Below are 26,151 nucleotides of genomic sequence, written 5' to 3'. Positions count from 1 at the left end.
TACACTCCAAGGTTTGCCCTTCAGACCCGGATGGCTGAGAGGAACAGAAAGGTCCTCAGGGCCACACCTGGGACTTGGTGAACCCCTCACCATGCACCTCAGACACTGGGGTCCTCCAAAGGCAGGACATCAGGACTGAGAGTCCCCCCATGATAGACACTGCTAATGTCAACTGGTGACAATTGGTCACATCTCCAATGTCTCCCCCCAAAGACGGATTCTTCTTTTGCTTGTTTTTTTAGAGCCACACCAGAAGCATATGGAAGGTCCCAGGCTACAGGTCAAGTTGGAGCTGCAGCTGCCAGTCTACACCAGAGCTTGCAGTAACACCAGATCCTTAACCCACTGAGCAGATCCACAGGATCGAACCTGCTTCCTCATGGATACGAGTCAGGTTCGTTACCGCTGAGCCACAACAGGAACTCTCTCACCAAAGACGGATTCTTATCAAAGTTATCACCCAAGGCATCCTCCTGCTCCTGCCCCAGAACAATGCTTGCCTCTGTCCCCATGGAGAACCCCTTCCTTCTCCAGACTCCTCCTCACCACCAGAGTCCCATCCACCCAGAGCTCTGTAGTCCCTGGGGCAGAATCCCAGCCACACAGGGGTGCTTTGGATGAGGAGAGCTCTATGGACTTCGGGAAAAGATATCAAAACCTCCCACAAACCCCCACTCTACCTTAAATCTTTTCTGTAAAGAGAAAGACCTCATTTTCTTACACCAGGATGTCATAGGGCCAGAGACGATATCGTGGGTGAGGTTAGTACAGACTCTGACACACACTGTACGCCAGGTCTTGGTGGCTCCTCTGGCTGCCCCTTCAGTGCAGCAAAGGATTCATGTGACACCGTGGAGACCACAAAGTCTTCCCTATCTGTGTCTACGAGCGAGAAAGGGAGATAGACAGAAAGAAGTTCCACAACTTGGAGCGCAAAGACCTCTCTCTCACTTCTCCATAAAATTAGGACACCACACACCCCAGGCCCTCCCCTGTGCTGAGAGTTCCCTGGGTCTGCCTTGAGCACCCTCAGATCCCTCAGGCAGGGCCACAGGCACAGCCTGCGCCAAACGCTACCTTCCTGGGCAAAGAACACTGAGGGTTGGTGAGCAGCAGGAAACACAGCAGCTGCTTCATCATGTGTGCTCGCTGTGCCACGGGGTCTTAAGGACACGTCTATGAAGAGGATGCCCCTGGCCTCAACGACTGAGACGCCACTGTCTCAAGACCTACTTCTTTCTGGGTTTTATACCCCCCAGCGCTGGGGCCGTCAGTGCTGGGATGTAAATGATTTCCTGGACTCGCCCCCTTGGGGCCAAGAGTCAAGCCTCCAGGGGCTTAAGGTAGCAATTTCATTCCAGAGAAGGGATATCGATGAGGGTTGCATTGTTGGCATTGCAACTGTGAGAAAATGACTGGAAACATGGGTAATTAGAAAAAGCCAGTTGTGTCTTCCCAGGCCCTGCTACACTCTACCCACGTGGCCCTTCTTGGAGGCCCCGGAGAGGTAAAAACTGAGCCAGAAGGAATAAGTCTTCACCTCCATTTTATGGCATAGACACGCCCCCCTTCAGCCAGGGCTGTGACAGGGACAGCCTGGACACAGGACCCTGCAGAGACTGGGACGGGAACGGCCACGAAGGCAAGGAAGGTTTCACAACCGTATCGTGGGCACAAGATTCAAAGCTTTATCAGGAATGGAAGGAAAACAATTCCCCAATAGGGACGTCTTACATGTTGGAGGTTCTTGTGACCACAGAGCTCCAATTCCAGGTAGTACAGATTCAAAGTCAAGAGAGATGAAAAGTATTTGGCGTGGGACCAAAGGACGTCTCTGTCTCTGTATCGGGGCATGAGTTCCCATCCTGTGCCCCAATTCTCCATGCCTAGGACTCTAGGAAGCAACCTGAACAGACAGCCCATCTCAGGGGAAAACATGACTGTACATCAAAGCTAGAAAGAACTTCAGAGTTTACCCAGCTAAATAACTCAGAGACATCCAGCGACCTGTCTGAAACCACATAGCCTGCTGTTCCTCACTCTTCCAGGGTTATGGCCCTTCCCCTGTCCTACTGGGAGGACCTGGAAGTGCAGGCACCCCATCCACATTCTAGGCCAGGAGCCAGGAGCAGGGATGATGAGGTCTCCTTGGGAATACTCACTGATGAACAGCAAACTTGAAAGTGCCCTTGTTGTGTAACCATCTTATCCAATGCTCTTCTTTTATAATTGAGGACCCTAAGGCCCTAACTGCCCCGACATGCCCCTCACAGCCTCTGTGGATTCAGCCCATTTCACTTTGTTCTTTGATGCCCTAAGTCAAAAATAAGACCCAGAAGAGTCAGGGTTGTCTTCAAGCAAAAAACAAGGTGTACTGTTTGCAAACTGGGGCTATGCAGGCTTCAGCTGTGACCAAAAATACATCCTTGGGGCGGGGTGAAGGGGGTTATAGACTTTTAGAAGCAAAAGCCACAGAAGTCACAGTTGGGGGACTTGCAAAGGCAACTGGATAGCCCTTGCAGCCTGACCATAAGTCTTCCCAGTCTGACCGCAAGTCTCCACTGGTTGGCTGTCATTGGAGCCTCTTGCTTGGGGCTTTTCCAGGTAGGACGCTTAGCAGAATCAGAAGTCCTTAGAGTTGTCTGTCTGTGGTTTTTCTAAGAACAGAATACACGATGGAAGGAACCCAAGAGCTATCATGACTGCCTAGGTCTGTTTTATTTGGGGTCCCTGTGGAAGTTCCCATTGTGGCTTATGGGTAACCATCCTGACTAGTATCCATGAGGACACAGGTTTGATCCCTGGCTTCACTCAGTGGATTAAGGATCCGGCGTTGCTGTGAGCTGTGGTGTAGGTCACAAACGTGGCTCGGATCCCAAGTTGCTGTAGCTGTGGTTTAGGCCAGCACCTATAGTTCCAACTCAACCCCTAGCCTGGGAACTTCCAATTGTTGCAGGTGCAGCCCTAAAAAGACAAATATATACATGTGGGGTTCCTGTTAGCCATACCAGGTCCATTTTCTGTATTCTGTCCTTTCCTCTTATAGGATTATTTTATCTTATTTTTACAACTTCAAAGACTTAAGTCTCCTGGGCTTCTCCCTTGACGAGCTACAGAATCGGTGTATCTCAACACTTCCATTCCACTTATCTGCTGTTCCTCTTCCATGTAAATTTACAGACTTTTACGTTTTAGGTTTTGGTCTGGATTTTGTTAGCTACAATAAAGAGTAATGAAAATAAACAGACATAAGGAAATAATTAATATGAGACACTGCATGAAATCTGATAAAGCACTTGTAGAAAAAAAATTGTCTAGATGCTTTCCAGATTCTTCCTTTGCAGGCATCATTCTTCAGAGTTTTATGAGTTAGTCCTGCACTCACTAATAGGGTGACTTCATCTCTGGCTCTAGGCCTCAAGAATCACCTTACCTCCCTTCACAGGGAAAAGACTATGCGCCTATGGGCCAGCTACCCCAATTTCCAGGAGACTTCTAGATGACAGTGCTAAATATCAGATACACTCACACACACAGACTTAGTGTTAAGTCCATTCAGTGTGAGGTGCCGAGCAACACTGTTGGTAATTTCTACCGAAAGCCATAGTGGTAAATTTTGTAAACTAGTTGGGTGCACTCAAAACCCACATCCCAGCCTGCCTCCCTAGCCTAGCCTATCTGGAAAGCTGAACGCTACGTTTCCCAGATCTTTTGCTGCTAAGGTTCCACATGTGACATAAGCTTTGCCAAGCAGTAAGACTCACAGCTATTCGCATGCTCAAAGACATTCCCAGGGAATTGATTTGCACAGGCTCAACTTCCTCACTAGTCTTTCCTGGAACTGAGCCCTCTGAGCGCATATTTGTTTGTGAGGCATCTCACAGGCTGTCCTTTCCTACCTCCTGTTTTGCAATCAAAAATGACAGACCCAGGCTGATTAAAGTACACACCTTTCTCTTTCTTCACATGCAGGAACAAAGTTTAGTCACGATGTCTCATGAGGTTATTGGAACAATTTCAGATATTAATACATGATTCTGACTGACTTACCTCCAAAAGCAAAACCCCAGAATTTGATACGTGTTCACACATATTTGCAGAAGAAATACCATGTGTTTTATGGTATTGCTTCATTAAATTTTAGCTTCACACTACATTGGATTATCACAAATTAAGTAATGAGAATAAGCACAATTGATATATGATTTTGTCACATTGCATATAATTTATTATAAAAATGAATAATCACATCCACTCTATGCCATTTTATTCTGGACCTTACTGATTTGAAGTCTATCACAAGATTCTTTCCATAATTTATTTCTTAGTGGCTTTTGTAATAATCTTTGGAAATACAAATCTAAGTAGTTAGGTGTGTTCCTTGAAAACAGATGTGTGTTCCTTGAAAATAGATAATTATCCATAAACAAAATGGACATTGTTATTGACATATAAAATTTGAATTTGCTTACATATTTAATTGTAATGGAAAACCTTGTGATGCAAACTTTTCCAATGTTTGCAGAACTTATTATTATTTATTTATTTATTTTAGGGCCGCATCTGGCATATGGAGATTCCCAGGCTAGTGGTTGAATCAGAGCTACAGCTGCTGGCCTACATCACAGCCACAGCAACGCAGGATCTGAGCCACGTCTGCGACCTACACCACAGCTCATGGCAATGCCAGATCCTTAACCCACTGAGCTAGGCCAGGGATCAAACCCACATCCTCATGGATACTGGTCAGGTTCGTTTCCACTGAGCCACAACAGGAACTCCTCCCAAATCTGCATAATTTGATATCGTTAAAAGTCTGCAGTGAAATTTCACCTTTTGCTATAAAAAGTTTTTAATTGGATGTGATGGGTTGAGTTGCATCTCCCTAAAAGATAAATGCTAAAGTTCTAACACACCAGTACCTCCGAAGGTGATTTCATGTGGAAATAGGGTTGTTGCCGATATAATCAGTTACAATAAGATGAGATTAGGCTGATGTGGGGCGGGGGGGCTGCAGTAAGAATGGTGTCCTGATGAGAAGGCAGCTGCTGAAGACAGAGACAAAGGATGATGCAGTGTGACAAAATACAGAGATTGGAGGGATGGGGCTGTGAACTAAGGATTGCTGGCCAATCACCAAGAGCTAGGAAGTTAGCAAGGATACCCTGCAGGTTTCAGAAGCAGTGTGGCCCTGCTGACACCTTGATTTCACATTTCTGGCCTCCAGAACCCTGAGACAGTCACTTTCTGTTGTTTGAAGCAATCCAGGTTGTGGTACTTTGTCATGGCAGCCTTAGGAAACTAATATAGATGTGCTTTATACAAATGTGATTGCCATTTTGAATTGCACTGTCACTTTCTAGTAAAAGGAGTCAACATTTTATAGCATTTAGAATCTTGGTTTTGGCTATGCCTGAGGCATATGGAAATTCCCGGGCCAGAGATCAACCCTGCATCACAGCAGCAACCCAAGCCACTGTAGTGACAATGCAGGATCTTTAACCCACTGAGCCTCACGAGAACTCCCTATAGTATTTAAATTTTTTTTTTCTTTTGAGGGCTGCACCTATAGCATATGGAAGTTCCCAGGCTAGGAGTCAAATCACAGCTGCAGGTGCCGGCCTACACCACAGCCACAGCAACGTGGGATCCAAGTTGCATCTGTGACCTATACCACAGCTCATGGCAACGCTGGATCCTTAACCCACTGAGCAAGGCCAGGGGTCAAACCACATTCTCATGGATATCAGTCAGATTCATTTCTGTTGCATCACAACAGCAACTCCCAAATTTTTTCTTTTTATGGCCGCGCCTACGCCACAGCCTCAGCAACACTAGATCTGAGCTATATCTGCGACCTACCCTGCACTTGAGGCAACACTGGATCCTTAACCCACTAAGCCAGGTCAGGGATCAAACCCGTAGCCTCACAGACACTATGTCGAGTTCTTAACCTGCTGAGCCACAATGGAATAGCATTTAAATTTTTAAAAATTTGCCCGTCTGTGGCAAAGGAGGAATCAGTGTTGCAGAAAGCAAACTTAAGGATTTCCGTGGACACAGTAAATCAACACTTAGGGAGTTTTTATAAGAGACTAAATCTCTAACAAAAACATGACAGAAATTTTTCAACCAACGTTCAAAGAACTACCAAAGCTGATCTAAAAGCAAGACACCAAAACTAAACATACTGAATCTTATGTATAACATGTATTTCTTTCTAATAACAATTCTACTTTGCGATCTTCATCATAAGAAAAAAATTGTCAAACAATAGTATGAAAAATATCTCTAATGCAGTGTGCAATAATTATTTACAGAATGTTCAGATTCTAAAATGAAATCAATTAATTCTCTGTGAGGAAAGCTAAGGACACTGGTAAAATTTATCACTAAGCTTCACATTTAGACACAGTTAGCAGGGCTGGCTTGGAGAGCATCATTAAAATTAGCATTGCTCACCAAGTTACTATTTCTCTAGTGAAAAACAGAAAACCATACATAAATGTGGACAAGATTAAAATACCTGGTGCGCCACTGATAGGTAAAAAAGGTTTTACATGGCAAGTCTGTCTCTGCCATTCAATCAGTTCCATATTCCGACATTACTGTAACTTAAATTACTGAATAATAACAGTAACAACAATAATAGCAAATAGTTCTAGAGCTCTGTTCCATAACAGCTACAGTTCTACTATATGCCATATACTGTTTTAAGCATATTCCCACATCAACCCAGTTAGTCCTTCCAATTCAGAGTAGGTAACATCATCCCCATTTTACAGGAGGAAAGTGAGGCACTGAGAAGTGGTTCAGCAGATTACAGTAAAGATTGTGATAGGATGGAACTAGAGACCCTCATACTAAGTGAAGTAAGTCAGAGAGAGAAAGACAAATACCATATGATATCACTGATATCTGGAATCTAATATATGGCACAAAATGAACCTTTCCACAGAGAAGAAACAAACTCATAGACTTGGAGAACAGACTTGTGGTTGCCAAGGGAGAGGGGGAAGGAGTGGGAGGGACTGGGAGCATGGGGTTAGTAGATGCAAACTATCGCATTTGGAGGGAATAAGCAATGAGAGCCTGCTGTATAGCACTGGGAACTAGGTCCAGTCACTTGTGATGGAACATGATGGAGGATAATGTGAGAAAAAGAATGTATATATATATGTATGACTGAGTCACTTTGCTGTACATTAGAAATGGACAGAATACTGTAAATCAACTGTATATATAATGGAAAAAATAAAAATTATTTTAAAAATCACACAAAAAATTCATTAAAAAATGCACAAAAAGATTGTGATAGACAGATTTCCTATGCCTTTTAGGTAGGAAAATCTGCAAGTGTTTCTGATTAATACATTGTGTCCTCCCTTTTTTTGGCCCCACCTGTAACATGCAGAAGTTCCTGGGCTAGGGATCAAATCCATACCACAGCAGTGACCTGAGCCACAGCAGTGACAATGCCAGATCCTTAACCTGCTGAGCCGCATGGGAACTCCAATTGTGCCCACTTTTATGGAGATGAAAAATTATGCAAAGAGTGCTTCTGTGATAGCATTTTTAAAATTTGGAAATTTGTACACACACTGATCCAGCTTATACTAGGAACAGGATATAAGGACCTCTATGAATAAAACTCTTGTCTGGGCCAGCTTGGTGGATGTGACCTGACCTTAGAAGGGCCTCATCTTATGAGAGCCAACACTGGCTTTAAGGCTCTGATGTGCCCATCTTGAAATATTTAATATTTGTACAAGGGGCCCCACATTTTCACTCAGCACTGGGCCCTGCAAGTTAGGTAATGGGTCCTGACTGTTACAGTGACTATCCAGAAATTGTTTTCTTTTTTTATTCATGCTTTAAAACTTGCTTTAGCTTGGGAACATGATTTTATTGATAAACAAGCTTTCGTTGCAAAAAAAAATGGAGTTCTGACTTGCAGGGAGTATTAGATGTTGCTATTTAAATTGTAAATATAAAATCAAGAGAGTTAAACTTGCATCTTGTTAAATTGCTGTGTGAGGAAATGGGATCATCTTATCCCCAGCTAGTTGCTGCATTTAGAAGTGAGCTGGTTGTCATGGGGATACATAATAGCATGTTTATTTGGATTGAATATGAAGTCAGACTTCTTCTGACAGAAAAGAAGTTGATTTGGCTGAATGGTTTGACAATGGATAGTGGCTCTGTTTGCTATATAACGTAAACATATGTCTCAGTTTGCCCAAGACAGTCATTTACGCCTGTTGTCCTGGCATGGCAATTAGTAGCCCACCATCATTAGGTTATACGGTGGGTAATTTCCATATATTGACAGAGTTAAATTTCCAGAGCCAATATTTTTTACCCCCCTCAAATTACATCATAAATGTATGTTATCAAAATGTTATATCAAGGATGGCATATTAAAATTAATATTCAAATTTTCCTAAATCCTTTTAAGTATATCGTGTTCACTGTTGATGGTAATGTCAGTTGGTACAGCCACCATGGAGAACAGCATGGAAGTTCCTTAAAAAACTAAAAATAGAGTTACCAACAATCCCACTCCTGGGCATATATCCAGAAAAAACTATAGTTCAAAAAAATACATGCACCCAATGTTCACTTCAGCACTATTTACAATAGTCAAGACATGGAAGCAACTTAAATGTTCATCAACAGATGAATAGATAAAGAAGATGTGGTGTGTGTGTGTGTGTGTGTGTGTGTATACACACACATATAAATAATGCAATGGAATTTACTTAGCCATAAAAAATGAAATAATGCCATTTGCAGCAACTCAGGTGGACCTAGAGGTTATCATACTAAGTGATGTAAGCCAGACAGATATCATATGATACCATATAATATTGTTTATATGTGAAATCTAAAAAAAAATGACACAAAGGAACTTATTGACAAAATAGGCATAGACCCACAAACACAGCAAACAAACTTATGATTACCAAAGGGGAAAGGGGGAGGGAAAAATTAGGAATTTGGGATTAATATATACTCACTACCGTATATAAAATAGATATGGAGCTCCTATTGTGGCACAGCGCTAGCAAAGCCAAGTAGTATCCATGAGGATGCAGGTCTGATCCCTGGCCCCATTCAGTGGGTTAAGAATCCGGCATTTCCATGAGCTTTGTGTAGGTTATGGATGGGGTTTGGATCCATGTTGCTGTGGCTGTGGCTGTGGCCAGCAGCTGCAGCTCCAATTCAACCCCTAGCCTGGGAACTTTCACATGCAGCAGGTGTGGCCCTAAAAAGACCAAAAAATAAATAAATAAATAACCAACAGGGACCTACTATATAGCACAGGAACTGTACTTAATATTTTGTAATAACCTACAAGGGAAAAGAATCTGAAAATAATTTGAAAAAGAATATGAATCACTTTACACCTAAAACTAACACAAAATTGTAAATCAGCTATACTTCAATTTTTTAAAAAAAGCAATATATAAAATGAAGTGTCATTAATAAATCTTAACAAGTTTTCTGTGTAATTTAGAGAAATTGAAAATAAAGAAGCAAATCCTTTTGAAAGGTATGCTTTTAAAAATTGTTTCTGTTTAAACAAACTTAAGGATAATCTAATCAGCTGATAGAGCATTATATGTAATTTTTATGAGAGAGAATTTGTGACTTGCATATAGCTTGGAAGGAGTTCAAAGGATTAAGCCAATGAGCTAGTGCAAAACTTGTTCTGAGCTCATCTACCTATTTATGTGAACAAGCTTTCTCAGAGTACATTTTTAAAGTCGGGGGTGCTGAAACCAGCTCATCATTGCTACAGGTAATATTAACACACAGATACAGAAACTCTTTGGGAAAACAAGAATAGTCGGTGAATATTTGATGAGGAAAAAGATATTTACATTGTCTTAAATGATCTCTCCCCCAAATACTTACTCATTATATAGAATATAAACAACTTTATAGAAGAGAAACCTGGATGACATCATGTTAGTTAAATGATCAAATTTAGCTGTATGAGTAATGAGAAAAGTTCAAGTTGTGCACCCATGACTACATGCAATAAGGAAAAAAAAAAAACTCTTGCTCTATGATATCATTACATCAAATAACCTGATTCTAATCATGAGGGAACAACTAACAAAACCCAACAGGGGGACAGTCTACGAAGTGATTGGCTTGTCATCTGCAAAAGTGCCAATGCCTTGCTGATGCCGCCAAAGTCAAGTAAGTGCAAAGAACTCTTTCAGGCTAAAGAGATGTGACAACTAAAAAGCTGTGTGTGATCTAGACTGGATCCTCTGGCTATAAAAAAGATATATCTGAAACAGTCGGTAGAATGTGAAGCATCTGCAGATAGAACAGTACTACAGTATCCACACTAGTTTCTTGGGCTTGGTGGTTGTATAGAGGAGAGGTCCTTGTTTGTAGAAATGATACATTAAAAAATTGGGGGTAACAGAGCTTCCTACTCTTAAATGACTCAGAAACCCAAATGTTCTCTCTTTCAATTTGAGGGGTGGGGGAAGCACCACCTTCAATGGATCCCATGTTACCCAGAGAAAAAATGAAGTTCTTCCAATGACCATGAGTCCCTCCACCACCTACCCTCTCTCCTCTGTCTGAACCTCATCTCTCATGCTCCTCCCCCTATGCCCTCTGTTCCAGCCACACAGGCCTTGCTTTTTCTCAAACCCATCAGACATACTCCCACCTTAAGGCCTTTGCATTAACTGTTCCCTCTGTCTGAAATGCTCTTCCCCCAGAAATCTACCTGGCCAACACCCTCACCTCCTCCTAGCCTTACTCAAATGAGATCTTTTCAGTAGGGCTCACTAGAACTACCTTACTTAAAAAGGAAAAAAAAAAGAGAGAGAGTCCAATTTCCTACATTCTTGATTCCCTAGCCCTGCTCTAGTTATTTTGGATTTTCTTCCGTGTTGTTGTTTCCAAAGCACTATTCCCTTCTACATATCTGGCAATATCATTGTATATTATGTTTATTATTCATTGTTTGCATCTCTCACTAGAACGTAAGTTCCATGGGGAAAGGGATTTTTGTTTTCTTCACCGATTTATCTCAAGTTCCTAGAACATTGTCTTGCACATAAATATTCATGGGATAAATTAAAGAATTTCCATTTCTGGGTAGAGGTTAGGATTATATTTGAAATAATACCACATAGTTCTTAATTGTTTTAATTTCTCAAAATCAAAAAAGTGAATTAAAAAGAGTAAGTAAAGGGTAGGACTTCCATTTCTGGCAACATAATTGACTTAAAAAATTTAACTATAGGAGTTCCCTTCGTAGCTCAGCAGTTAACACATCCAACTATGATCTATGAGGATGTGGATTCAATCCCTGGCCTTGCTCAGTGGATTAAGGATCTGGCATTGCTGTGAGCTATGCTGTAGGTCGCAGATGCAGCTTGGATCCCAGGTTGCTGTGGCTGTGGTGTAGGCCAGCAGCTGTAGTTCTAATTCTACCCCTAGCCTGGAAACTTCCATATGCCATGGGTGTGGCCCTAAAAAGCAAAACAAAACACAACAAAATTTAAATATAAAAGATTTAGAAATTCTGGGTAAAAGATAATAAACATATATTAAAATACAGAGTTGAACTACAAAAAAGCAAAGAGTCTCAAGAGACAAGATAAAAAGGAGCAGAAAAGCCAGAGCGCAAGATAATAAGGGCATGTGGTTATCCCAGTTGCCCAAGTCTTGGCTTTAGGAAAAGAAGATAAGACTTTTGCACACAGTTGTGGAGCAGGAACTGAGATCACCCCCACACGCCACCCACACACCACACACACAAGGACCCACAGAGCCCAGACCAACTTGGGCCTACATCTGCACCAAAATTGTTCTAGAAACAGAGACATATATGCCATGCATGTTTAAAATTTTTAGCCTTGGCTAGAAAAGGAAGACGAAAGGCAAAGACTGGAAGTCTCAATAAACAATTGCCAATGAAGAATCTTTTAAAGGGGGACATGGTGGGGGTGGGGTGTTGACCCCAGTGGTTCAAAGGTCAAGCAAAACTAGCCATCACATTTCATTAGGTTGGGAAAAGGAGAGCACATCTTTATGCACTTCCGGCCATGACACTTAACTCCCCTACTCAAAACTTGAGGAAAATGGAGTGTCAATTCCTTAAAACCAATGGAACCCGGAAACTAAGGAATTGCTCACAACAAATAAATAATAACGCACTATGATAGGGGTATGTCAAAGGGACACAGGAGCCAACTGAAAGAGCTCCTACTGGCCAAACCTGCAACAATTTGGCCAAGAAAATAAAGTGGCATTAGATTATAGCCCAAAGTATAATATGAATATCTATGAGTCCATACTGATATAAATAAATGAGCAAAAAAAAAAAAATATGTGGGGAGAAGAAACAAAGACCTCATGCAGAAGAATTCCAAATAATTTTATATGGACACTCCACCATCAAGGAGGAGGAATGCAACTCCTCACACCTGAAGAATGAGCTGCATATAGTGACTTCCTTCCAAAAAGTGTGGAACTATGGAGGCAGGAGGGGAGAGTAACTTTGCAGTGGACAAACACTACCTCTGCCAGGCAGTCAGAGTCCACATCATAGCCACAAATCACATCCATAGTTTGTACTCTTTTTTTTTTTTTTTTTTTTTTTTTTTTGTCTTTTGCCTTTTGCCTTTTTAGGGCCACATCTGCAGCACATGGAGATTCCCAGGCTAGGGGTCTAGTCAGAGCTACAGCTGCCAGCCTACGCCACAGCCATAGCAACAGGAGACTCAAGCCTCATCCATGACCTACACGACAGCTCACAGCAACACCAGATCCTTAACCCACCGAGCGAGGCCAGGGATTGAACTGGCAACGTCATGGTTCCTAGTCAGATTCGTTTCCGTTGTGCCTGCCACGTCGAGAACTCCCATAGGTTGTACTCTTGATAGAATGTGATGAAAATGGCACTTTACCTCTGTGATCTCTTCCTCAAAACCCATAAACACAGTCTAATCAGAAGAAAAACATCAAACTCCAATAGATTAGCATCCTACAATATACCTGCTCAGTATGCTTCAAAACTGTCAAGGTCATCAAAAGTCAGGAAGGTACAAGACATGGTCACAGCCAAGGGGAGCCTAAAAAGACTTGACAAGTAAATGTAGGGTGCATTGATTGGGAGCAATCTTGGAGCAGAAAAAGAACATTAGGTAAAAAATTTGAAAATCCGAATAAACTGTGGGAATTCCCACTATGACACAATGGGTTAAGGATCAGGTGTTGTCACAGCTATGGTGTAGGTCACAGCTGTGGCTCAGATTCGATCCCTTCCCTGGGAACTTCCACGTGCCACAGGTGTGGCTGAAAAAGAAAAAAAAAATCTAAATAAATTGTGAACTTTAGATAATAATAATGTGTCAATATAGATTCATTAATTGTAACGAATGTACCATACCAAAGTAAAAAGTTCATAAGAGGGAAAAATCATTAGGAGGGAGAGTATATGGGGAATTCTTTGTACTATCTTCTCAATTTGTCTATAAATCCAAAATTGTTCTCTAATATAAAGCCTATGATAAAAACAGTGATAATGAAAATAAATGGAGCCTAACAATTAGAGTATCTATCATTATTTTATTATCATTATTAAGCTGGGACAAATTTCTACCTTTATATCCAACAATAATTTATAGGAAATACAGTACACGAGAGGAGCATATTAAATTATGCCATGGGGACCCAATAAGCAAAATGCCCTGGTACCATCAATAAATAAATTGCAAAAGGAAAAAGTGACAAATGCGGAGCCTATAGATTAAAAGGAGACATATAAAGCAATCAAATGTGAGGATTTTATTTATCTCTGATTTAAATAAACCAACTTCCCCGTCCCACTTTGCTCAATGTCTCATTTGTGCTTCCTCATTCACCTGCCAAATGAACCATCTGCACCCAACCCCACACCTCAGGGTTTCCTTTTGGAGAAATCCAAACATGGACACCCATCATGGAGAGACTGGCTAAAGAGACTATGGTACAGCCATAGAACAGCCTATCATATTATAATTTAAAATAGTGAGTTGTTACATCTATATGTGCTGATATGGAAAATCTCAGGAAAATGTTGTAAAATGTTACTCTCTTTCTATGAATAAATTAAAATTGTACATGCATATGTGCTAGCACATGAAGAGTCATTTTGGGGACTGCTTTTTTTTCCTTTTACAGCCACGCCTGCATCATAGGGAAGTTCCCAGGCTAGTAGTTGAATCAGAGCTACAGCTGCAAGCCTACACCACAGCCACAACACCACCAGATCTGAGCCGCATCTGCAACCTCTGCCACAGCTTACAGCAATGCCAGAACCTTAACCCACTGAGCGAGGCCAGAGATCAAACCCTCATCCTCATGGACACTATGTTGGGTTCTTAATCCAGTAAGCCACAACAGGAACTCCTGGGGATGTTTTATATAAGAAAATTAACAAAGATTACTTCTGGATAGTGGAAAAGATATTGTTGTACTGGCAAAGTAGCTCTCTGATTTAAAAAAAAAAAAGAAAGAAAGAAAAGAAAGCCCTGATTTATAGCATTTTCTGATCTCCCTGGTGTAAATATTTTCATCGTGACTGATTTCAAGCTACCAGTGATTTCATAACAGGATCACAATAATTCCTCAGTAACAGTGCATTCTCCTGAGCTAGTGTGGGTCAGCTCCAACACATCACTGGGTAAGAACATGAACTCTTTATTTTATAACTTTACATGGTAGCTGAATGTATTTACATTATATTTAGAGATGTGTTTTATTTAAAAATAGAAGGAAACTGCTGAACACCATTGCTAAGCTTTCCATTTCTAGTTCTTGGTTACACATAGCCCCGGAAATAAGCCCAAGCCCACATTCCCTGGGTGCAAGGAAAATCAGTCAGCAGAGATCAGGATGAAGGAAACGTGTCCTTCCTATTGTCTTCCTTTCTAGGCTTTTATAAGATCCTATGTTTGTGAACAAAAACTTAATGGTTTTTTGGAGTTCCCGCTGTGACTCAGTGGGTTAAGGACCTGATATTGTCTCCGAGGATGCAATCCCTGGCCTGGCTCAGTGGGTTAGGGATCCAGCGCTGCTGTGAGGTGCAGAGTAGGTCACAGATGCAGCTCGGACCGAATATTGCTGTGGTTGTGGTGTAGGTCAAAGCTGCAGCTCCGATTCAACCTCTGGCCTGGGAATTTCCATATGCTGCAGATGCGGCCATAAAAAAATTTTTTTTAATAAAATTAAAAAAAAAGTGGGAGTTCCCATCATGGCTCAGTGGTTAGCAAACCTGACTAGTATCTATGAGGAGGCAGGTTCGATCCCTGGCCTTGCTCAGTGGGTTAAGGATCTGGCATTGCCATGAGCTGTGGTGTAGTTGGCAGACGCGGCTTGGATCCTGTGTTGCTGTGGCTGTGATGTAGGCCACTGGCTACAGTTCCAATTCAACCCCAGGCCTGGGAACTTCCACATGCCATGGGTGCGGCCCTAAAAAAACAAAAGAAAAAAAAATTTTTAAGTAATAGTTTTTGGTTTCATTTTTTAAAGAGAGGCTCCTACTGATACCTCCTTGTGCTCTTTAATTTGTTAAGAGAGAAGACATTAGAACTGGGACTATTAACAGAACGAGAAATGAAGAGCACTGGGAAGTGTGGCAGGGACATTACACTTTATTCGTGCATTTTTGTGACTCTGATGGTTTCTTAACACTAACTCTGAGCCACTTTCTCTTAGAGTAGCTCCTACCGCCAGAAAATAAACCAATTAATTCTTGAATCTGCCCTAACCGTCCTATTGTTATTTATCAAGAGTGTCATCTTTCTGATTACAAAAGATTCAGGAGAAGAGAGCATTTAATTAGAAATGAAGAAACCTACATTTATCATCCTAAAACAGATGCTACTGCGCTGCAAACGTTTGAACGAATCCCTTAACTTCTCTGGGCCTCAATGTCCTCATCTCTAACGTGAGAACCTCGAAGTTTACAACCTTTTTGGTTTTAAAATCCTACAATTCGGTGACTTCTGGTGACCAAACCCTCTTAAAGAAGTTCATTCCTCTCAAGAACTCACTAAGACGCTCTGAAGGGTTCATGGGTCAGATAGAAAGAAAGAGAAAGGAGTCAGCCCCTCAGGGTGGCCGCCTAAGGCTGAAGTGGGAGGAGCCATCTCCAGCAGGCTTCGCAAGGACCCCGCCCACTGAGAGGCCCAGGACCACAGCGGGACTAAAGTTCCCCCCACCACAGTGTTTCCATTTAGGGACAACAGTGCTTCCATGTTTGCACCTCCATTATTTCCCTCCAAAGACTGTTTTTTGTTTTGTTTTGTTTTGTTGTCTTTTTTCCTTTTCTAGGGCCGCATCTGTGGCATATGGAGGTTCCCAGGCTAGGGGTCTAATCAGAGCTGTAGCCGCCGGGCTACGCCAGAGCCACAGCAACGCAGGATCCAAGCCTTGTCTGCGACCTACACCACAGCTCACGGCAACGCCGGATCCTTAACCCACTGAGCAAGGCCAGGGATTGAACCCACAACCTCATGGTTCTTAGTTAGATTCGTTAACCACTGAGCCACAATGGGAACTCCCAAAGACTGGTTCTTAACAAAGTCTCCACCAAAGGGACCCTGTTTCTGCTCTCAGATCTTTGTCTCTGTCTCCTCAAAATGTGCTTTCTTCAGGATCTTCCTCACTAGAGAGTTTTTATTCCTACAGACCTCAACAAGATCTGAGCTCAGCTCTGAGTCCCACAGATATAAAAGAGGACCAGGGATCCTTGTGGTTCTTGGAAGGGACACACACACAGCGTACCTAAAAGGGATGATATTATTACCGGGTCCCTAGAGGCAGGCGACAGAGCTAGACTCCAGCTTACAGTGAGATCAGAGAAGACTCAGACACTGGAAAAAAGCCAACAGAAGCTTCATCAACTGTAGTTTAAAACCTCCCCAGTGTTAGTTGACTCTTTAAAAAGCTTAAAAGCCATTCCCCTGAGGTTTGTGGGAGAGACAAAACAGTGAAGGAAAGTCATTTTCTCTAAGAGCAAAGGCTTCACTCTGTCACTGGGATTGTGAGAGAGCATAAATCCCTAACAATAATCACAAAGATCTTCGTGTCACTTCTCAGAGCATAAAATGCCTTTCAGCACATCACCTAATCTGATTTCCACAACAAGCCGTGAGTTACTGTTGTCACTGGAGACCGGACGAGGGGGATCAGGAGGCCTGGGTGCAGGCCTGGACTCGGCCACTGATTCGCTTGTGTCTCAAGTGAGTTCCCTGTCTTTAGGGCATGTGTGGGCCTTCATTTCACAGACGAGGAAACAGAAGTGCAAATGAGATAAATGATTTGTCCCTATCAACAGGAACAACAAGGGACAGATTGGAAAGAACGAAGGCTGGAAGCAACAGCTTCTTTGTTGTGTGTCATTAACATAAAAAGAATCTCCAGAGGCTGAGATGGGCAGGGTGGGCAGACAGTAGGACTCCTGAGGTTAAGGAGATGGAAAATCCATCATGGAAAAATGAACATGGTTATTTCTTTGTCCTTTTTTTTTTTTTTTTTTTTTTGCCTGTGCTTGCAGCGTGCAGTAATTCTCAGGCCAGGAATCGAACCCTTGCCATAGCATCAACCCGAGCCTCAGCAGTGACAACACCGGGTCCTTAACTTGCAGAACTCTTTTTTTTTTTTTTCCTTCATTTTAACACGGGTTATTTCTTTAAGAAATGACTTTGTGTGTCCAGACTTAGTGGAATCTATAAAGAGCAAGATGAGGGGGTGACCAAGACTCAGACATGTGACTACTCCTGAACCCCAAATCTGAGGGATGACCTTGAGGCTTCCAAAGAGTCATAAGCCCCCACCTGCCCATCACAGCCGCCCATCAAGTCTCATGAAAGGGGCCATGTAGAGGCATTCTCTAGTCCTTCCAGGTACCTAACTAGTTAAGAACAGAGGCCCAGAAGTGTAGAGTCCAGACACTCAAAAACTCTTTGTTTAAAATCATCCCTCTTTGGGAGTTCCCATCGTGCTGCAGTGGAAACAAATCCAACTAGGAACCATGAGGTTGTAGGTTCAATCCCTGGCCTCGTTCAGTGGGCTGAGGATCTGGTGTTGCCATGAGCTGTGGTGTAGTTTGCAGACATGGCTCGGATCCTGCGTTGCTGTGCCTGTGGTGTGGACTAGCAGCTGTAGCTCGGATTAGACCCCTAGCCTGGGAACCTCCATATGCTGTGAGTGCAGCCCTGAAAAGCAAACATAAATAAATAAATAATAAAATCATCTCTTTTCACTTTCATTCTAAATCTATTGCTTTGACGTTTTAAGCCATGCTTCCTAGTTTTCTTCTGGAACAGGAAAAGGTGATATTTATGCCAAGGTAACCACGTCCTACCCAGAGATTTCACTCACACCCCCTCCCTCTTACTCTTCACAGCCTGAGGAGTCCTTGGTAGAAAAATCATTTACCTGAATATGTATCTACTTAGAGGACTTCCGCCCCCGCTCCACCAGCTAAAGCCTGGGGAGGGGCTTTCTGCCAAAAGAATGAGGAGGAACAGAACCAGAGCAAGGGTTTCGCCACAGCCAATCCCCAAGGACTCTGATGGCAGCTGAGGTAGATGGTAGAGGTGGGAACGAACCAGGGCCACTGATCTGCACCCTCCAGGGGGCACCATTCACATCGTTTCCCTTTAGGAAGCAGCACTGGTTCAAGCCCTCAAGCCCATCTTTCCACTGCCCGCTTTCCAGTTACAGTATCTTAATTCAAGAGTTTTTTTGTTTGGTTGGTTGGTTGGGGTTTTTTTCCTCTTTACAGCTGCACTTGCAGCATTTGAAAGTTCCCAGGCTAAGTGTTGAATCAGAGCTGCAGCTGTAGACCTACGCCACAGCCACAGCAAAACCAGATCCGAGCTACATCTGTGACCTACACCACAGTTTGTGGCAATGCCAAATTCTTAACCCACTGAGCCAGGTCAAGGATCAAACCTGCATCCTCTCTGATATTATGTTGGGTTCTTAACCCGCTGAGCCACAATGGGAACTCCCGTATTTCAAGTTTTGTTTCTTCTGATTATTTGGGGTGAAGGTACAAGGCAAGGTAAAGAAATTAATAAGATTTTTTTTTTCAAATGTAACCCTTTGGTAAGTGTAGCAGGTGTGATTCAGCTTTACACTAGGAGATTGTAAAGTCTGCCCTCGAGGATACCACCCTATCCTCTGTGATGCAGGAGTAATGCTATGACATGATGTGGGGCTGACCCAGAGGAAGATGCACTGTTAATCTCCAATCTCTCAGCACCACCCAACTATTGGTTTCTGTGCACAACTGTGCTGAACTGGCTTAGCCTCTCCCCATTAACATTTATAGAAGGATTTATGTACTGCAGAGATTCTGGTCCACTCTGCTTTATACAACTAATAACTCGAAAGGAAAATGCAGAGACTCATCTGGGCATTAACAAAAAAAAGAAGACAGTTGTTCCACTTATGCAACATCATGGTCAAATGATAATATGCAAAATGCACACTGGCCAAGGGGGACGGTAAGTATATGCATAGTCAGCGTGAACTCAGAAGAATGGCGAGGGGTTGTGTGGGTAAGAATGACATCCAGCTGTAGGAACACAGACCCAAATACAATGGGCAAAAGATTATGCCCCAGCATTCTGTCCCCTTTCAAGAAACCATCCCAGGAATCCCACCCAACAAGTTGTGTTTAAAGTCTCTTGGGCCAGACCTAGAGACATAACCCAACATAACTGTAAGGGAGGCTGAGAAGTGTACTCTCCTGGCTGCCTACAGCATCACCGTGAATAAAGCCAGGGCTTATTTCCAGGAAAAATGGGAAAATAGGTATTGAGCGGGCAGAAAGCAAGTGCTTTCACAACAATCTATAATCCATGTGATGTCAGTGAGCTGGCTTGTGCAAGCTCATCCGGGCACAGGGCAGGGTAGGGGTCGAATCGCTGAGATGGTGAAGGGTATGTATGGTTAGTGTGAGCTTAGTGGATCAGTGAGAAATGTAGAGTCGGGTGTGAGATTAACCATGTGGTGAGCGGTATATAATCTATGTGGGCTCAGTGAGGTGGTGAGGGGCATATACAGTTAGTGTGAGTTGAGACAGTTATAATTAGTGTTTGGGCTACACTGAGAAAATTTCACTAAAGCCTTTATAATCATTTTGCAGCTTTTTTTTTTTTTTTTTTTTTGGCCGTGCTGGGGGCACGCAGAGGTTCTCAGGCAGGGATGGAACCTTTGCTACAATAGCAACCAGAGCCACAGCAATGACAATGCTGAATCCTTAACCTACTGAGCCACCAGGGAACTCCCACTTTGCAGTTTTCTGGGAGCATCAATCCATAAGAACAACTCGGTAAGATCAGGGAAAGATGGGAAACACCCTGCTGTCCTCTATGGGGTGGGGGTGGGGGGGCATGGCAACCTCTCTATCTTTATAAGTGGGTTTTTTTTGTTTTTTTGGTTTTCTTTTATTTTTTCCTTTTTTAAGGCTGCACCTGCAGCATATGAGGTTCCTAGGCTAGGGGGTGAATTGGAGCGGCAGCTGCCAGCCTATACCACAGCCACAGCAACATGGGATCCCAGCCACATCTACAACCCACACCATAGCTCACAGCAATGCAAGATCTTTAACTCACTAGGCGAGACCAGGGATTGAACCTGTATCCTCACTGACACTAGTTGGTTTTGTTACTGCTCTGTGTGTGTGTGTGTGTGTGTGTGTGTGTGTGGTTTGTAATCAGGGTCTGCCTTCACTGGGACAGATGTTACATTGTTACAGATGTTACATTGACAGGTACAGGTGGCCCCTCTTGTCAGTTCCAAGCAGGATCTGCTCTGCTATTGTCCTTCTATGGCCAAGTCCCCTCGGGTTAACAGGCTTCATACATCACAGTGGGCAGGTTTACACACCTCGACCCAAAGCCAGAACTGCTAACAAATTACCTTGACATGTTGATTGCTTGCCTTATCTCACCCAGGAGGCCTCCAAAGTCCTCCTTCACATCGCCAGAAACACTTCCAATTATGGCCTTGGTTTATCAGGGACTGTTTTCTTGGTGTTCCTACTCTGCTCCCTATGACCTTGATTGTCTGAGTGATAGATATTTGAGTTGTTGCTGCATCCCTCTTAGAATGGCCCCTGCTTATCTCTGCCTCTGTTCCTACAGGATGTGTTTTATTGCCACACAGACTCTTGACTTGCGGCCGCTGTTGCATCATCCAGCACTGACTGTCACTCTAGCAACTCGAGGACACCTATAGTTGGCCTCTGTAAAGAGAGCTGTCCAGAAACAAAGTGCCAAACATAACACTGTATCAAACTTCTTGAGTTACACAATAGGAGGAAATCATTACTTAGGATTTCAAAGGACAACAGAGAATTTCAACATCAACCGGGAATTGTGCTCTGTTTTTGAGCCAATCGATGCCAGACGGATGATGGGAAAGAACAACTGACGTGTCATGGGATTGCCAAGCACCATCCCAAATCCTTCCTGAGGTCAGCAGTCCCAGCCCCACCAAACCCTACAGCTCAAAAAGCAGCTACAAGTGCAGGGTACACTGTGACCCTGAGGACATCATCTACTTTAGGAGCCACACCTAAAATTGCTAGATTTTTGGTTAGAAATGTGGTTGATAACATGCCCTTAGAATCATCATGAACTCTGGAAGAGGACATTGACTCATCAACTCATCTGTCAGAGTCAAGTATAATTTTAGAAATCAGCTTAATGTGAATTCTCAAGAACAATGATCTAAAAGCATTGATATTGGAGAGCCCATCCTATCTGAATTGGCAGGTGCTTCAACATAGCCCCAGCAAATGGTGAGGAATTCATCCTGGTTTCATTTGACCAAGAAATTATTCATGGTTATATACCCTCCGCAAATCTGCAAGACAAACTCCAGAGCTTTGTTGGGATCAAATATTAAGTTTTGCTTCCCAACCAAGGACCTTGATCTGGACTAGTTATCTTGGATGGGAAATTCTCCTTCTTTAATAATCTCCTATTGAGATAAGTTGGGATTTCACATAGGTAATGTTACTGCAAAAATCTAGGCTCTGTGGGGAAAGTGACTTTTGTTCACTCTTAGAATGAGGAAGAAGCAGTAGAAATGATCACCCATGAACTCTCCAGCAAATATCCTGCATCACAGGAACATGCCTGGTCTTCTTTGGAGAGGTGGACTGACCCCAATTTCAGGACACCACAGGAACTCAATAAAACTTGGAACATTATGTTACAATTTATGAAGGCATAGCTAACTCAGCAACTGGAAGGAATAACAATTATTGCCCGTTGATTATAAAAGCTTTTTTCTGTTCAGGCATTCTTTGAACTCTTATGTCAAAGCAACCCCATGATCAATAAGACCCTGAGAATCTTACCAGATGCTGGATGATGGCATGAAATTGACAACTCTTTCCACAGTTCTCTTGTTTAATTGGGTGCTCAATGAGATGGACTGTATTGGATCAGGATTGGTCCTGATGAGGATTATCATGTTCCAGAGCCAAGCTGGGAAGACAGACAGAAAATAAATCTAAAAATCACAGGTAGGGGACTGGGGATGGGAATAGCCAATAAACAGGGCACAAGCCAAATGAATAGTCAGGAATTAGACGCCTATCAGGAGTCCAGATTAAGCATGTAGGTTAAAAACCAAGCCAGCAGTTAGGAATCAGGAAACCCACAAGCAGCACTAGAGTCAGGAAATACAAGTCAAAGGGCCAGAAACCAAGTAAAAAGTTATGACAGCTCAGAGTTCCCTGTGGCTCAGCAGGCTAAGGATCTAGCATTGTCAGTGTTGTGGCTTGGGTTTGATCGCTGGCCTTGGAACTTCCACATACCCCGGGTGCAGCCAAAACAAAGAGTTCCGACAGCAGTTAAGAGCACATACCCCGGGTGCAGCCAAAACAAAGAGTTCCGACAGCAGTCACAGTGGCTACCCCAGTTCTGTGAGGGCAATCCATGATGCTCTGGGTTGTATAAGCGGAAGCAGAATAAAAAGGAATGGAATCAAATGACAGAGGTAGAGTGTTGGGAATCATGCTAAAAGCCACATCATGACACCTCTGTGCACTGCCTGATGAAGGTTAGCACTTTAAGCCAGTAATTAGCCACCCATGCTGTATCAGGATTTGGGGACCTACCGGCCAGGAATAGCCATTAGGGAATCAGGGGGAAAAAATGGAAATGGAGAAACTTCACATTGACACTTTCCCAACTCCCTGTCAGTTCTATCTTCCCGTTTTCTGTGACCTTCCCAGCTGATTCCCAAGTACCAAGCAACTCCATGCTGCCCATCTGTATCCACACACTTCCTTGGAAGCATGGCACGCAGACCTCTCCATTTCCTCAAAATTTTCCAAGTTTAAAAAAAATGCTTCTCAAAAAAATTTTTGGGAAAGCATATCACAGATGCTAAGAGGAGAGCAGGTGTATCAAAGTAACTCTAACTGGGGTATCAATCATGAATATGCTTAGTGCTCCTAAAGGTATTCTAATTTGAGAGAACTAATTAATACAAAAGAACCTCCAGAGCTCTCTCCCTAGCACTCTAGATGAATAGAAGTTAAAAAAAAAAAAAACCAACACCAAGAAGAGAGCTTCTAAAAAAATTGCTTAAGCAATATGACTTGAATTATGGTTTTTTTCATTGTTAGTTTCCCTTCACAAAAAAAAAAAAAACCTTATTAATCAAGACTTCTAAGGACTCTGTTTAAAAGTGCTAACTGATTCATCTCCCTTATCCCTTTTTTTAATTGTATATTGTTCTAGAAATAAATACAATTTTTTTTTTCTTTTTGCCTGTCCCGTGGCATATGGAGTTCCGAGCCAGGGATCAGATCTGAGCTGCAGTTGCAGCAATGCTGGATCCTTAGCCTGCTGTGCCAGGCAAGGGAACCAACCTGCTTCCTAGCACTCCAAAGACGCCGTCAATCCTGTTGTGCCATAGCATGAACTCCAGAATAAACACAATTTGAATTTTAATAATTTTCTGAAAATGATACTTGACCATATAAAAAGCTCAGATGTGTCTGTTTCCTAGTCTCCATAAATTCTTACAGAGGATTCACTACACAGTGGAAGGAACTCAGTATTGTCCTGGCAAAGCCCTCATCAACGCTGGTCTATGTCTCCTCAGAGAGATAATAACATACACTTTGCAGAGTTCTCACGAAGATTAAAAATAATGTACTGAGGGAATTCCCCTTGTGGCTCAGTGGAAATGAATCTGACTAGTATCCACAGGGACACAGGCTCCATCCCTGGCCTCACTCAGTGGGTTAAGGATCCTTCGTCACCAAGAGCTGTGGTGTAGGTCACAGATGAGGCTCTGATCTGGCATTGGCATGGCTGTGGCGTAGGCCAGCGGCTTCTATGGCTCTGATTTGACCCCTAGCCTGGGAACTTCCATATGCCAGGGGTGCAGCCCTTAAAAAAAAAGAAGTTCCCGTCGTGGCGCAGTGGTTAACAAACCCAACTAGGAACCATGAGGTTGTGGGTTCGATCCCTGGCCTTGCTCAGTGGGTTAAGGATCCGGCGTTGCCATGAGCTGTGGTGTAGGTTGCAGACGCAGCTTGGATCCCGCGTTGCTGTGGCTCTGGCTTAGGCTGGTGGCCACAGCTCCGACTCCACTCCTAGCCTGGAAACCTCCATGTGCCACAGGAGCGGCCCTAGAAAAGGCAAAAAGACCAAAAAAAAAAAAAAAAAAGAAGAAGAAGAAGAATGTAGTAAAGGACCTAGAACAGAGCCTGGCACATCACCAGTGTTGGATGAATAGCAGCAACTGTTAATGTTAGCTCACTCCTCTAAGGAGGGTCCAGTCACCTTTCATTGTAAACACATTTCCACCTACTCAAAAGGAGAGATTGTGGAACAGGAAGAATGTTCAGGGAAAGCAGTAGAAATTGCTGTAAGATCCAGAAAACTGGGCAACAATCCCAGCTGTGTCACCAGTTATCTGTGTCAGTCTTTGCAAGACATTGAACTTCTCTGGACCTCAACGTCTGCATCTGAAAAATGAGGAATTTGAAGTGCATCATAATTTTGGTCACCTCCAGACTTGGGGGCGGAGTCTCTGCCATTAACTGATTACCTTCCCAGGCAGAGAGAAGGCTGGCAAAAGTTGCCCCTGTCTGGGGACAGCATAACCTCAGATGCTCAGAGGTTTGCCCAACATACCGCTGCATCCGTCCTCTCACTTATGGGTCCCAACCTTGCCTCTCACATGGACACAGACAGACTTAGATTCCTAAGACCAGATATCAACCTTTCCACTGATAACTCATGCACCCTGAGATTTAGGATAACTAAGTTATCTAGGCTTCAGTTTTCTCCCTGCAAAAGTAGACAATAACAGTCACCTCACTGAGTTTTTACAAGGATGAGATGAGATACTGTATATGAAATGATTGATTGGCTATATAGTTCTGAGCAAAGTTAACACAGCATCTATGATTATTGGTGTATTAACACTTTTGGAAGAGGCTTTGTAGGGAAGCACCCCAAGAAGTTGGATTTTGAGTCAGGACACTTGTAGGTCATTCACCCAGCCTGCTGTACTTTGGGGGTTTTGTATCCTCAGAAGAATCCAACAGAAGAGCATTGAATTTTGCTGTAAGCAGATATTGACTTGGGTTTTTTCTTAAACAAGAAAAGAGGTTTGTTTTAACTTTCACTTACAGGCAAGTGGCAGGATTTTGTTTTAATGGTCCGGAAAAGTTTTCACACCATTAGCAGTTTCCTACTTACATAACCTGGGGTTTTCCTATTTCAAAAAACAGTTGCGGGATTTCCTGTTGTAGTTCAGTGGTAACAAACCCGATGAGTATCCATGAGGATACAGGTTCCATCCCTGGCCTTGCTCAGTGGGTTAAGGACCCGGTGTTGCCATAAGCTGTGGTGTAGGTCGCAGATGGGGCTTGGATCCCGCGTTGCTGTGGCTGTGGCATAGGCCAGCAGCTCAGTTCCAATTCGACCCCTAGCCAGGGAACTTCCATATGCTAAAGAGCAAAAAAAAAAAAAAAAAAAAAAAAAAGAGAGAGAGAGAAAGAAAGAAAGAAGAAAAGAAAAGACAAAAAGAGGCAACTGGGGAATTTCAGGAAAGGCACCTATTAACCTA

General features: G+C 43.0%; 1 long non-coding RNA gene across 2 annotated transcripts in view; it reads right to left on the bottom strand.

Moving 5' to 3' along the window:
* LOC110260311 (uncharacterized) overlaps positions 1–26,151 on the bottom strand; it is a 55,565-nt gene that overhangs the window by 7,103 nt on the left and 22,311 nt on the right. For both annotated transcript variants that reach the window (XR_014844000.1, XR_002343382.2), the window contains exon 3: positions 22,412–22,541. This is a non-coding gene — a long non-coding RNA (uncharacterized LOC110260311). The remainder of the gene's footprint in view (positions 1–22,411; positions 22,542–26,151) is intronic.

Source organism: Sus scrofa, chromosome 4 (assembly GCF_054392235.1).
Source record: "Sus scrofa isolate SSC_HxYL_T2T_F1_AM1 chromosome 4, Sscrofa_HxYL_maternal_Yorkshire_Landrace_v2.0, whole genome shotgun sequence".
Classification (NCBI taxonomy): Eukaryota; Metazoa; Chordata; class Mammalia; order Artiodactyla; family Suidae; genus Sus; species Sus scrofa.
This window is presented reverse-complemented; position numbering and strand designations above follow the sequence as displayed.